Genomic DNA, 15,800 nt, shown 5'->3' with positions numbered 1-15,800 from the left:
GTTATTAAGAGGAAACAGTAGCGATCAACAGGTAGAGAAAACGCGTTCCAAGATTGCGGCTGTAATTTTGAATATTTTTTCGAGATATTTGGCACACGTATTCATAATATAATAAAAAATGCCGGTACAGAGCCTGATTTGAAAAATATATTAATGTGGAAATTACTCTGTAATTAATTACAATATTAAAAAACGAGCCTGTACACCGAGAGAACAATTTCTTTTCTCCTAAAACACCGATTTCTTTGAGCAATATTTCTTAAAAGTGAACATATCCTATTAACTTAAACACACCGGTTCACATATAAAGAAACGAGTTTTTTAAACACAACTCAATAATTTCTTACAGATAATTTCTTCAATACTAAGAAATGCATTAATGGTTATATTTAATTTTCTTATCCTAAAGTTTTTATTTCTTAAATTGAAAACTACAAATAATTTGCAGTATAAGAAATATAATGTTAAGTTAATCCATATTTATATTTGTGAACAAGAAATTTTCTTGCAATCAAATAAATATTTTAAACCACAAGAAATAATCCTTCAGAAATACCCTCTGTAGTAACTGTGGTTATAAAATAAAAACTTTGTCATTAATGCCGAAATTTTACTTGCAAAGAGATTTTCTTCCACAAAAGAATTGCGCAGATTAACTATTTATGATTTAGTCGTCAGTGTTTGTCAAGATGGCGTGATATGTTTATGTTCATATAGATGGATGTTGGATTTATTAGTGTTCTTTAAAAACGGATATTTTGAAGGTACGTACATAGGTATTAAATAAAAATAAATTGGGTAATTTCAGATGTAATAATAATATTGTTGCGTATCCGAATGGTTAAAAAAGAGACATAATAGTATCTTTATATGCTTTTTAGGTATAATGATGGACGACTCAGAAATAAAGGAGCTTATTATTCTAACTGGGAAATATGCCACAATTTAAAGCTGGGACAGAATGATATAATATGTGTATAGCTTCAGAACAATATTAAGAAAGGAGTTATTAACCAACTGCGGGGCCTTCCAGAAATGGTAGAACTTCATATATGTAAGTACCTTTTTAAAAATGTGTATACTTATGTAGGTATCAACTAAGTATAATAGGTTTCTTGAATGTATCGTCTTCTATAAAATATACGATACAACGTTATATCAAACATGGCGGTTGAAACGCTGAGGATGTTTTCTGTTAATTTATTTGAGATAAAGAAATCAGTTAGTCTAAAAGAAATATATGTTTATGGTTAAGAAATGTTATTGCCGAAAACCGTGAATTAGTTAATATGTATTAAATGACTTAGATGTAAACTAATAATACTTTCCCGTAATAAAATTTGTTAGTGATTAGGTATGCTGTCTCTTTTAGATTATAAGAAAATTACATATTATTATGTCTGCTTCAATGTTTTACATTGGTTGTATTTTCCCTTTTATTTTAGTTAAACAATGTTTATTGTGTGAGTTAATATTATACAGATAAATAATTAATATCTCATTAACAAAAAGGAAAAAATAAACAAAGATGTGTAGGTTAAGTAATGCCATGTTTGAACTAAATATGATTGATTATTATTAGTATTAATAGTTCTTATGTGGGGCCGTGTATTTGTTTTTTTTTGTATTTCCTAAATTTGTCAAAATTAATATCTATAGATATCTTTATAAAAAAATTTTTATTAAAGTAAGTTTACTCTTTCTACATAACAATTTTGTTTTAGTGAATTGCTGATATACAAAGTGCTATTAACAAAAGAAAGACAATTTGAGGAAGTTGGATTTGCCTCTCCATGCTTTTATTGTTGTGTAGAAGCCAGTGGTTTTAAGAGTGGAGAAAATATTTGTATGTAATAATAACATTTTATATCTTGTTTTACTAATAAATAATGATTTTACCTTAACACAATAACACAATGATTTATTTCGCCGTATGTACCTAATATCACTATATTTTCAAGAAATATTAACTTAACTCTAAATATACGTTTATCTCTGCGAAATATATTTCTTAACATTAAATACATTAATTATTAATAGTAAAATAATAATATTCCCTACTAAGAAATATTATTGCTCAGAAAGAATAGTTTTGTAATGTGTAGAAAATATATTTTTATGACTAATAAAATTAATTAACATCAAGTGTAATTTCTTTCTGATAAATGGGTTTGAAGTTTGCCAGAAAGTGATGGTTCAATCATGTTTAAGATATATTTCTTTGGCTATAGTAGAATTTATTTGAAATATTTTAGAAAATTATATCTTACATGCAAAGATATATTTCTTAGGCAATATGCCAAGTCGATTTTTCTTAAATATTAATAAAGTTTCTTTATGTCAAGAATTTTTTTCTCTCGGTGTACCGCCATTAAGAAGAACAAAAAAATACACTTTCTTCAAATAAATGTTTTTATCCCATGCCTAGATTTTGTGTCATTTTGGAATTACTAATGAAATAAAAAATTTTAGTAGTTCCGAAATGAAACAAAATCTAGGCATCGGATAAAAAAGTTTATTTAAAGAAAGTGTATTTTTTGTTCTTCTTAATGGCGGTACAGGCTCGGTTTTTTAATATTGTATTTAATTACAGAGTAATTTCCACATATTATTATATTTTTCAAATTGGGCTCTGTACCGCCATTCTTTATTTTATTACGAATACGTGTGCCAAATATCTCGACAAAATATTCAAAATTACAGACGCAATCTTGGAACGCGTTTTTGCTACCTGTTGATCGCTACCGTTTCCTCTTAACAAATAATCATTTGCACTTATTTTGCAGTATGCTAAGCAACAAATTGACTTTTATATTTAAAAAAATCGGCATTAAATAGTTGTTTATGAAACAGTTCGTGAAGTATGCTTTTTGCGAACGCACGCGATATTTAGAGCACGAGCGACAGCGGAGCGAGTGATATACATCGCGTAAGTTCGCAAAAAGGACTTCACGCACAGTTTCATACAATATTTTATCTACTATACCATAAACAAATAAAAAAACTGTAACTCTTCGTCACTGGAATTCATTCCTATTCTACAATTTTTAGAACTTTGACATTTAAAAATTCTAATTTCTTTCAAACCACAAATCTTTTGTCGTAATTTATTGCTCATTATGTCATCACCATGACAATGCGAAAGTTAAGGATATTTGATTATATGAAAGTGTGTCAAAAACTGTTCGAAAAAGTAAGTCCCATTTAAAATATATTGTTACTTCACGCACACTTAAACACTTCATGCACTGCTATCTATAATGACAGTTTTCACAAACTAAAAACTTATACATAATATGACATAGAGTAGATAAAATCTTTTTCAATGCACCAAAAAATCAAATTTTGTAATTTTTTGTCAATTGTTTTGCTTTTTAAAGGGGTGCAAAAAAATCGAAAAAGTCGCGTTTTGTGCACTAATATGTTAATAATTAAAAAAGCGTCCCCGAACTCTAGACAGGAGACAGGTAGGTTTCCTTCTATATGTAGGTCTACAATAACTAAAAAGTTATCAGCTACCTGGATAATTCAGTGTCATGAGAAAAACCGTATCTCTATGAACTATGAATTTATTATTTCCGTCACTCAAACTTTATTTCAACAATATATTTCATATTAATTTGTATTTCTCACATGTTTCAGTTAAAATTTGTTTAAAAAAAATTAATTCAATTTCTGATCAAAGAAAATTGCATCAAATAGTGTTTCTTCAGTTTACCCTCTCATCTTAAGGATATTTGGCTAGGTTTGTTAGAAAAGTTTCATGTGTCAAAATATTCTCCAATATAATATTAGCTGAAAACGAAGTGATATAAATAATGAAAACTTCTCAAGGACTAAGTGAATTACAACTTACATGCTACTCACAAGTCATAACGTCATAACACACCTCTAAGCACCACCTTCGAAGCACTTTGCATTTTTTAACGCCACTTCAAATCCATTAACAACATTTCTAATCAGCTGATGTACTTCTTTGGATGACAGGTGGCGGTTACTAGTGGTGGGAAATCAAACGTCCTCTACAGAATGCGGGAAAGCTAAAGGGAAAATCAATATTGCGCAGAGTTGTTACGGAGTAGGACGGTATTGGATAATTTTGAGCAATTACTGTCTTGTAAAGTTTTTTTGTTTCAACTTTCTTTGATCAGTAAAATATGTTAATTATTGCGGATATTTGAAATGGTTTGAATTTTGTAAATATACGTCATGTGTTGAGCGGTTCTCCTTCCAAAATTTATTCCAATACCACAATAGAATTGTCTCACCCATGCCTGCATTTGTTTAAATTTGATTCTTGTACCTAAACATATTTTTTACCAGAGTTTTTTCGGTTTGTATTCATAAAAAAGATTGTCTAATGATGTTATGACATTTTTGTTGACATTTTTGTCGAAGTTTCGGAAGGATATTAATGTCTTTTTCAAGAATGATTATTGAGTAAACCATTTTATTAAAAGATATAATAGGCTAAGATCCAATATAGGTGAAATTTGCTAATCATTTTAGACTTGATAATAGCCTATAACTTAAATAGTAGAACCTAAAAGAAAACGTATGAACACTGTGCCGTCACTTTTAGTGACACATGCGTCTACAGTGGCGCAATAAACTTTCTACTTATGGACGAGGTAAATAAATTAAAAGGTACCCAACCTCACTACCAGAATTCAGTTTTGTTAGATACTTTTTTAAAGTTCTATGCGATTAAAGAATAAGACTCAGCGAAATTTGAACCCACCCTCCTTTCCCCCTTCCTCCACTATCAAAAACAAAAACTTCAGTTTGCTTTTTTATTTTTTTATGTGGGATGGTATCAAATTTAAAATTTTAAAATTTTCACATGCAAAGTTGAGACTACAAAACACGCCTATTACACAGCCCAACAAAAAAAAATTTGTCTTGCTGCCGAAAAAAAATCAACTGATTTTAGTTAATTCGTCTGTGCTGATTCCAAAAATACAAACCTTTTCTTTGTATCAGCTCTAGTTTTCGAGATATAACATACTTATCAAATACTTAAATATTCTTACATTTCTGTATATTCCACCACTATAATTGCAATATGTTTATAAACAAAATTAACAAATTCTAAGACAAATGGGCAAATGAACAAAAGGGCCTATTTTGGTGTTCATGTAGGAGATCAAGATAAATCCTGAGCTCCACATGTAGTGTACAAAACTTGTATTAAAAACTTGCGACAGTGGACGAAAGGACAACGAAAATGTTTAAATTTAGTTTTCACTGGTATGGAGGGAACCAAAAAATCATTTTGACGATTGCTATTTCTGTCTTGTGAATATAAAGGGCATTAATCGTAACAATCGACATACGTGAACATATCCTAACCTGGATTCAGCAATAAGACCAATTCCACATCAGCTTGAACAGATTCCCATTCCAATATTTAGCAGTCTACCTATGTTACCAGAGGATAATGCCGAAACGTTATTTGACGAACTGTAGACTAATAGATTTGAGGAAGACGACAGTGATTTTGAAGGGGATTCAACACGTCCTGAGTGCATTACTCAGGAAGAGCTAAGCGATATTATCAGATATTTGAACCTTCCAAAGGATTCTTCCGAGTTGCTTACCTCCAGACTAAAAGAAAAGAATGTTCTTCACCCATACACCAAAATAAGATACTACCGTAATAGAGATAAAAGATATTTTGCCTTTTTTTCTCAGTAAAATGATATGGTTTTTTAAAGAACTGTTAGAAAAAATGGGTGTATCGGAGTATACACCAGATCACTGGCGTCTTTTTATCGACAGTTCCAAACGAAGTTTAAGGTGTGTCCTTCTACATAATGGCAACAAATATGGAAGTATACCAATTGGGCATTAGAGTGAAATAAATGCTCAACAATTTTAACACACACGGTTGTCATATGAGTATTAAAATTCATTACCTCCACAGCCACCTAGACCGTTTCCCAGAAAATTTTCACCAAGATATCAAAACGATGGAAGAGGAGTATCAGGGAGATGGGGCTATCACATGATGGCGGATTACTGCTGGAGTCTTCAAAGGGACCGTCCTTTTAAAGCATTTGCAAGAAAATCATATAAAAGGAAGTTTTTAGGTGACACCGAATAACACATTGTTGTTGCGACGCTGCCGGTTAGGTTAGATGAAAAGTTAAGTTTTTTTGGCAGATATGTGTGACGATTTTTGTAAGTACATTATTGTACAATAAATATTTTACTTTTTATTCGTATTTGGTTTATTTCATGGGTAGCAGCACTACATATGTAGGTGGTGCTGCGTTAAATTACCCTATATGTTAGAAATGTGATCTGTTGTCGTATTTTCTGAAAACGATCTGATGGAACAAATCTGGTGGCATTTTTGGATTCAGCAGACCCAAATTACCTAGAAACAGTAAAAAAATTTCCGGCAGCAAACTGTGTGTTTACCAGTGTTATAGACCCGTAGGTTGCTTGTACAAAACATCAATTTTTTTTCGGAAAAAAGGGTCTAACTTTTTTTTGGGGATGGCTGCAGGTCTAATTTTTTTTAGTCTTGTGTATTTTATCAAACACTATAATTATAATCTTTTTCAGATTGTTTCCTAATATTTGCTACCTTCAAAAATCTTGAAAAAAAATCTGTTTCTTGGGAATTTTTTGGGCGCTTGATCGTATTCCTCCTATTTTTAAATATTCTAAAGGGCTCAGTTACTTCAATTTACATTTATTTTAAAGTATATAAAATAGGGAAAATCACCAAAAACCCCCTAAAAACAGTTTTTCAGGATTTTTGAATGTAGCGAACCTTACGGAAAACTCTGAAAAAAAATTAGAAGTATAGTGTTTGATAAAATACACAAGATTAAAAATTAGACATGCAGCCATTCCCAAAAACGATAATGCGCTTTTTTCAAAAAAAAAAAATTATATATAAACATTTTTTTAGGCTATGTGCCTATACATTCAATTTACATGTCTTGTAAAAGCTTCAACTATGCGTCTATGCGTGTGCATTTTTTGAAATTTTAAAATTGATTGCATCTCGCCTAAAAAAATAAAAACGAAAACTGAAAATTTTGATGGTGTGGGAAGGGGGAAGGGGTGGTGGGATAAATTATACCGAGTCTTATTTTTTAATCACATATGACTTAAAAAATAAACAAAATTGAATTCTGGGAGTGAGGAAGGGTAACTTTTAATTTATTTATTTCGTAAATAAGTGGAAACTTTGATGCGCCACTTTCGACAGATGTCGACACGAAAATGTGACGACACAATGTTCTTTCTTTTAGGTTCTATTATAAGTTTTATAGGCTAGGAGCCGGTATAGGTGAAATTTATTATAATGCCTATAATAATAATTTAATATAGTGCCTATAACTTAAATAGTAAAACCTAAAATAAAACGTATGAACACTGTGCCGTGATTTTTTAGTGGCACATGCGTCGAACATGTGGAACGCGCATCAAACTTTCCACTTATGACGAGAAAAATAAATTAGAAGATACCCGCCCTCACTTCCAGAATTCAATTGTTTTTATTTTTTGGTCCGATGTGATTAAAATATAAGACTCAGCGTAATTTTAACCCACCACCCCTTCCCCTTCCCCCACCATCAAAAACTTAATTTTTCGTTTTTATTTTTTTTAGGTTTGATGCAATCAGTTTTAAAATTTCAAAAGATTTATAGGCTTAGGCTTTTACAAAAAATGTCTATTTTTTAAAGATCCGTAGGTGGAGGTGGATAAAAAAAAATTTTTGGAAAAAAGCGTATAACTTTTTTTTGGAAGTAGCTGGAGGTCGAATTTTTGTTCTATCTTGTATATTTTATCAAATATTAAGTTTTACTTTTTCATGTTTTTCCGTAAGGTTCGCCAGTTTCGAAAATCAAGAAAAACTGTTTTTTATGGGAATTTTGGGGGTTTGAACGTGTTTCTCTCATTTTTGAAGTTATACTCCTTTAGGCGCGATTGAGAGTAAAATTTCATAATACTGCGCGCATGCGCACACAGACAGTATGCCGTTTAGTTGCTGAATCTTTCAAGTTATGTATAAATATATCAGTGCAAGAAAAGGTGTGAAAAGGATTTATTAGTGTTCTTAGTAAATGTATTATTTATTATAATTTTTGTGTCTTTGGATTTGTCTTCCTCGGGAATATAGGCTATTGATTATATTCAAAATAAGATAGCTAAAAGGAACTACAACGTTAACGGGGTTTTATTATTTCATATGGTCAATGGACATCTATATATGAAAAATCCGCGGAGTGCTACCATTTAAAGGGGTGCGTTTTTGAGAAATGGGTAAATTAGTCCCTGGGCACAGGTTACATTAAGGTGAGTTCTATGCACTTTTGGTACAAACATATCTGCATAAAAATTATTCCTGGTTAAATTTTCTATCTAAATATCACTTTTAAAAGTCAATGGTACTTTTTTTTACAAAAATATATTCAAAAGAAGAAGCACAAAGAAACCCACAAGAAAGAAATTTTGTTTTTTGTCCCATAACTTTGATCCACGAGGATATAGGTATAGGCATTGCTTTACTGAAAAAAAACCTACTTTCTTTCTAATCTTTCTTCTTTAAAACGTTGTTTAGTAGAAGTAAATTAGGATTTATAGTTTTCGAAATATGATTTTTCAAAGTTCGCCACTCACAGCAATTTTGGGCAATTTTCCTTGTTATTTCACAAATATTGTTCTGTAATTTTTTTCTACGTAACTTTAGGTATATGCAATGGGACACGTAATAGGAATAGAAATCAATTACCTTTAAAATGGTCTACTGTATAACGTTGTACGACTTTTTTAAAGAGATTATGGTTTTTAAAGGTTTTACACTTTCAACGATTTTTTATAATATAATATAAAAATAAAATAATATTATTATATAATATATTATATAATACGTAATATAAAAAATATTATTTTTTAGATTTTTTACGATTATTTTTGAAATTTCTCATAACTTTTTTCCTTGTACATGAATATACATACTATGAATTGCTCAATAAAAAGGGCTTACTTTCTGTTCTTTAAAATGGTGTATCATCTATATTTAAATATGTAATGGAAACCTAGTGATTCTTTGATATTTTTTTACCTGCATTATTTAAAATTATTTATTTTACAAAAATTACATAAACAGTAGTCAAACATCACTTTAGTTAAAATTATTTAAACGTTAACATTTAAAAAAATTTCAAAATCGAAGTTCATCTCTTCGTTAGAATTAGCTTCAATATCTTCCTCTGACACCTCAGTTATCTTCGAGTTCCCACAATTAGTACCCATGCACATGCACCCTTTGCAGAATATTGAACAACTAATTCCTATCTTCCTACAACCGCAGTTTTTTGTACATCCTTTGGTACATTTAAATGCTATTTTTTCAAGCAAAGCTTTGTGGTGCAGGTACTTTAACAGTAAATATTGGAATTAATCCATATTTTGAAGTTTGCCCGGCCGAGTCAAGTGGATCCAAAGTATTACCTATAAGAAGTAAGATTCAATCATATCACACAATCACATAAAAAAGTTATAATGAGGAATTTAAAAAATAATCCTAAAATCAAAAATCGTTGCAAGTACTTATTACATTCTGAAAAGTATATATTATTCAAAAATAATCCTAGAATTTTTTATAATACACCATTTTAAAATAAACAGATTAAGCTTTCTTTTTTATTATATAATACCTTATTATACTTTATTATACCTTATTATATAATAATAACTAATATACCTTAATGTAGAAAAAAAAAGTTATAATGGGAAATTTAAAAAATGTTCGTAAAAAATATAAAAGCTCGTTAAAAGTATAAAGTCTTGCAAAAGATAACCTCTTTAAAAGAAGTCGTACAACATTATAAAGTAGAACATTTTAAAGATAATTGATTTCTATTCCTCTTACATGTACCATCGCATATGCCTAAAGTTACGTAGAAAAAAGTTACAGAACAATATTTGCGAAATAACAAGGAAAATTACCCAAAATGCCTGTGAGTGGTAAATTTTGAAAAATCATATTTCGAAAACTGTAAATCCTAATGACCTCTGCCAAATATCATTTTAAAGACAAAATATGTAAGTTTTTTTTCTGTGAAGCAATGTCTATACCTATATCCCCGTGGACAAAAGTTATGGGACAAAAAACAAAATATCTTTCTTTTGGGTTTCTTTGTGCTTTTTCTTTTGAATATATTTTCGTAAAAAAAGTATCTTTGACTTTAAAAAGTTATATTTAGATAAGAAATTTAACCAGAAACAATTTTTATGTAGACGTGTTTGTACCAAACGTGCATAGAACTCACCCTAGTGTAACCTGTGCCCAGGGACTAATTCACTTATTTCTCAAAAACTCACCCCTTTAAATGGTAACACTCCGCGGTTTTTTCATACAAAGAGATTCATTGACCATATGAAATAATAAAACCCCGTTAACGTTGTAGTTCCTTTCTATAGTACATAATCAATAGCCTAATAAGATATTTTAAAGGAATAGTAAGTGTATTTAAAGTATTTTTGTATTAAATTTCCCAGTATATATGAGAAATCTTGTAACCTGTCAAATCAAAAGGGATATAGCTCAGTGGTAGAGCTTGTGACCGGAGATCAAGAGGTCCCGGGTTCAAATCCCGGCCGATTCATATTTTTTTTTATATTTTTGGTATCGTTTTAATAAAATTTTTTTAAAAGTGGTAGGTAAAGAAAGTTAGTTTAATATTTAAATAAAATACAAATAACCTGTTAAGTATGTATATTAATTTCGTTGAAATCATAATAATAGAAATATAACTCCTTGCGTGCGTAGAAAGTACACACACATTCTTTTTTAAAAGTTATAAAAGACTCAGTTACTTCAATTTACTCAATAAGCTACAAAACACATTAATTTGATCTATTTTAAAGTCTACAAACTAGGGAAAATCCCCAAAAAACAGTTTTTTGGATTTTTGAAGGTGGCGATCGTTACCGAAAAATCTGAAAAAAATTAAAAATAATAGTGTAAATAGTAAGTAATATTTAGTAAAATACACAAAATAGAAAAAAACTAGACCTCCAGCCATTTAAAAAAAAAGTTATACGCTTATTTCCAAATAAAAATAAAAATTTTTTTGAGGTTATGTATACTTAACCTACGGATCTATATTAAACTAGGCATGTTTTGTAAAAGCCTCAACTATGCCTATGAATTTTTTGAAACTTAAAATTGATTGCATCCCACCTAATAAAAAATAAAAAACAAAAAATTAAGTTTTTAATGGTGGTGGAAGGGGGAAGGGCTGGTGGCTTAAAACTACGATGTGTCTCATTTTTAATCACATAAAACTTAAATAAATGAAAAACATTGAATTCTGGGAGTAAGGGAGGGTACCGTATAATTTATTTATCCCGTCCATAAGTGATAAGTTTGATGCGCCACTGTCGACGCATGTGCCAGTAAAAAGTGACGGTACAGTGTTCTCATGTTTTCTTTTAGGTTCTATTATTTAAGTTATAGGGTTTATAGGGTCTTATCGTGTCTAAAATGATTATAGCCCATTCTTTCACGGTTTTTGCTCTAAATTTTGAAGGCTTGGATTGACATGAAATTTGGCATGCATATAGCTTACATGTCAAAGAAAAAAAGTGATATTGTGCCAATGTGTGCTTTTGCCATGGGGGTGACTTTCACCCCATCTTGTTGGTGAAAAAATATATGTCCAAAATAAGTCCGGAAATGGGTAAACTGACTAATTTTAAGTAACTTTTCTTCTATAGAGCTTTATCGCCAGGTCAACATTTTCTAGTTATTTGCGAGTGAATATGTTCATTTTTCAACAAAATAACCACATTTTTAGACGATTTTTCACAAATAACTCAAAAAGTAAGTATTTTGTCGAAAAAAACGTTCTTAGTAAAAATATCGCTTATAAAAAAGTAAAAAAAATGGTGTACGCGTTAGGTATCTGGATCTCGTAGAACCAGAGTTATAGCCAATGAAAACTAGATTCATATTCACCAAATTTCAAATAGAATATTTCGACGTGAAATATCCAAAAAATTGAGCACTTTTTGGGGAAAACTCATTATCACTTTTTTAAAATTTTTTAAAAAAGCTTTCTTTTTGTTTTTACAAAAAGTTTCTAGCATTAAATTTAAGCAAGTTACGCTCAAAATAAAGTTGGTCCCTTTTGTTTTTGCAAAAAAAAACTCGGGAAGACCAACCCCTAATTAGCAACTTAAATGAAATTAATCGTTACCGCTCCACAAACTATTTTACTTATGTTGTGTTTATATGATCTGTATGTTTCATCGGTTCAAAGTGCTTATTTTAAAAAAATTTTGTTTCAAAGTAAAATTTTTAAAAATTTAAATTTTGAAAAATATGCTTTTTTTCAAAATAACTTAAAAATTGTTAGAGATACCAAAAATCTCGAAAAACAAAAAAGTCAGATTTGCTTTTCTGAATACAATGTATTTTTTTGTTTTTCTGTTAGAAAAAAATTGATTAAGATTTGGTGTTTCTAAATTTGCATACGTTCGTGATCAGTGACTCGTTCAACCCCTTTTAAGTACAGCCCTTTCAATAATAAGGACTTTGAACCGATGAAACTTACAGATCATATAAACAATATATACACGAGTCAAGAAACTTTTGAAGTCGTAACGATTAAGTTCATTTAAGATACTAATTAGGGGGTGATTTTCTCGATTTTTTTACCAAAACCAAAAGGAGACTAACTTTATTTCGAGCGTAACTTGTTTAATTTTGATGCTAGAAATTTTTTTTATAAAAGAAAAATGAAGCTTTTTTTAAACACTTTAAATAAGTTGTAATGAGTTTTCCCCGAAATGTGCTTCATTTTTGGTTATTTCACGTTAAATTGTTCCATTTGGAATTTGACGAATATGAACCTATTTTTCATTAGCTATATCTCTGCTTCTACTAGGTGTAAAGACGTGACGTATACACCATTTTTTTAAATTTTTTACAGGCTATATTTTTGTTAAGCACATTTTTTCGACAAAATACTTACTATTTGAGTTATTTGCGAAAAACCGTATAAAAGCGTGGTTATTTTGTTGAAAAATGAACATATTCACTGCCAAATAACTCGAAAAGTATTGACTTAGTGAAAAAACTCTATAGAACAAAAGTTACTTAAAATTAGCCAGTTTATCCATTTCCTGACTTTCTGTGGACGAATATTTTTTCACCCAAAAGAGGGGGTGAAAACCACCCCCAGGGCAAAAGCACATATCGGCACAAGATCACTTTTTTCTTTGACTTGTTAGCTATGTGTATGCCAAATTTCATGTCAATTCAAGCGGTTCTTTAGAACTTAGAGGTTTTGCAATATTTTACCCTTAAAGAACGGACTAATAGCAAATTTCACCTATAGCGTCGCTCATGACAGAAAAAATACTATTACTAATGGATGAACGACGACAACACAAGAATGACCCAGATGGCAGAAATATGTATAAAAATATTAGCAGGCAAATAAAATCAAAGATAAGAATAGAAAAAAATGTACGACCGTAATTTATATAAAAAGTTTAAGGAGACTGCTGGAATATACAAAAAACGAAGACCAACTACCATAGTTAATCAGTATAACCATATAGTGCTGAGTGATAAGGAGAAAGTTCATATATGGGAAAACTATATCCAGGAGATTTTTTATGACGAAAGACCCATGAGTCAAGTTTATACAGACGACCAGCTGACTGGCCCTTCAATCACTAAAGAGGAGATAGAGAAGGCAATATTAAATTAAAAAAAAAAATAAGGCACCTGGACCAGATGAAATCCCTTCAGAAATACTTAAAGTACTAGATGAAAAGGGAATTTCAGCACTACATAAAATATTTAATACTATTTTTGAAACTGGTTGCTATCCTAAACAGTGGTTGCGCTCTACATTTATTCCCCTACCCAAGAAAGTCAATGCAAAAAGATGTGAGGATCACAGACTAATTAGCCTGATGAGTTACACTTTAAAGATATTCTTAAAAATACCACATCAAAGATTATACAAAAATGTGAATGGGAGATCAGTGATTCTCAGTTTGGGTTTATACCCCAGGCTGTGGGTGAAAAAACGTGATATAATTCAGGAATTTTTGAAACCTATCAGGTGTTGTAAATGACGATGCCAGGAATAACTTCTACTAAAGTGTAACCAAAAATATTGTGCGCTTTTTTTTTATTGCGATTTTCATTTGTTAAATTTGCAATTTTTAATGATTTTTAATTTTGCAGCTTAGGATATTGTATTTAGAGAAAAACTTTTTAATAAAAAGTTGTAGTAAATTAAAAAACCTACAATTTGAGGTACGGTAAGTTTAATTTGGTTAATTGGTTATTGCAAAACAACCTACGAAAATCCAAAATGGCCGTTTTTTACAATTGCATTATTTATTGTACAAATAATTTTTTTTATTTTTTAAAGCTTTAAAATGAAGATATTTCGATTCCAAACATAAAAAAAAATTGTGGAGCCAGATTAACGAATTTGTTGCTTAGATATTATAAATTGTTTATCCCAAGAGGTCAAATGTCGAGAGCTATAACTTTTTGAAAAAAAATCGTAGAAAGTTGGTGAAACATCCAATCTCCTTCGAAAGAGTTATATTTTTATATTCTGATGTAAATAAATTCGTAAAACATTTTTAAACCTATAATTTTTGGATTTGAAAATACGGGGGCAAATTTGGTTATAAACATTTAGAGCTGAAGCGGCCCTGTACATCCTATGAGTTTTTAACTTACATATTATTGTTCCTGAAGATGAAACTAAGATTTATAAAAAAATAAAAAATTTCTACGACGAACTCAAGCCGAGATAATTTTTGGGTTTGAAAATAAGGGGGCAAATTTCGTTATAAACATTTAGAGCTGAAGCGGCCCTGTATATTCTATGAGTTTCTAACTTACAGATTATTATTGCTAAAGACAAAACGAAGATTTATAAAAAAATTAAAATTTTCTACAACCAACTAAAGCCGAGATAATTGTTTTTTTTTTCTTAAATCATAGTGCCTTTATTTATAACAATTAAGAAATTATTTTACAGTAGTAAGAAGTAAAATTATTATTATTATATTTATATAACAATGAAAAAATTAAAAATATTGTTATATATTTCATATATATGTATAATTTTTGTAATATTATTTCTTCAGAAATGAAATTTCACATAAAAAAGTTTATCAAGAAAAACAAATACAGTGGAAAATAGACTGTATATTATAATGGTAATATTATTAAATTGTTTTCTGTCAAAATTTAATACAAGTTAAAAATTTTCCGACCGCGCGGATTTGAAGCGAGCCGGGCAATTTGCAAAATTCGGCCGCTCGCAAAAGCACCGATTTTAAAAATAATTTTTAATAATTAAGTGTAATTATATTTTATAATAATTCTTATTTTAAGATAATATAAGTCTTTCTTTATTCAATGACTGTAAAATTATTTCTTAATTTTTATAAATAAAGGCACTACGACTTAACAAAAAAAAAACAATTATCTCGGTTCCAGTTGGTTGTAAAAATTTTTAATTTTTTTATAAATCTTCGTTTTATCTTCAGCAACAATAATCTGTAAGTTAGAAACTCATAGGATGTACAGGGCCGCTTCAGCTCTAAATGTCTTCAACGAAATTTGCCCCCTTATTTTCAAACCTAAACATTATCTCGGCTTCAGTTGGTCGTAGAAATTTTTTATTTTTTTATAAATCTTTGTTTCATCTTTAGCAACAATAATCTGTAAGTTAAAAACTCATAGGATGTACAGGACCGCTTCAGCTCTAAATGTTTATAACGAA

General features: G+C 29.7%; 1 protein-coding gene across 4 annotated transcripts in view; it reads right to left on the bottom strand.

Moving 5' to 3' along the window:
• LOC114330850 (beta-1,4-glucuronyltransferase 1) overlaps window positions 1–15,800 on the bottom strand; it is a 188,620-nt gene that overhangs the window by 123,684 nt on the left and 49,136 nt on the right. Inside the window, exon 1 of one of the 4 annotated variants that reach the window (XM_028280272.1) lies at window positions 3,857–3,875. The exons of the other annotated variants lie outside the window; for them this stretch is intronic. The gene's annotated coding sequence lies outside the window, so the exon portion shown is untranslated. Of the gene's footprint in view, window positions 1–3,856; window positions 3,876–15,800 lie in introns of those variants that run through there. 4 annotated transcript variants of the gene reach the window in all.

This window comes from Diabrotica virgifera, chromosome 5, assembly GCF_917563875.1.
Source record: "Diabrotica virgifera virgifera chromosome 5, PGI_DIABVI_V3a".
NCBI lineage: Eukaryota > Metazoa > Arthropoda > Insecta > Coleoptera > Chrysomelidae > Diabrotica > Diabrotica virgifera.
Note: the sequence above shows the minus strand (reverse complement) of the source record. Positions and strands in the feature narration are given on the sequence as shown.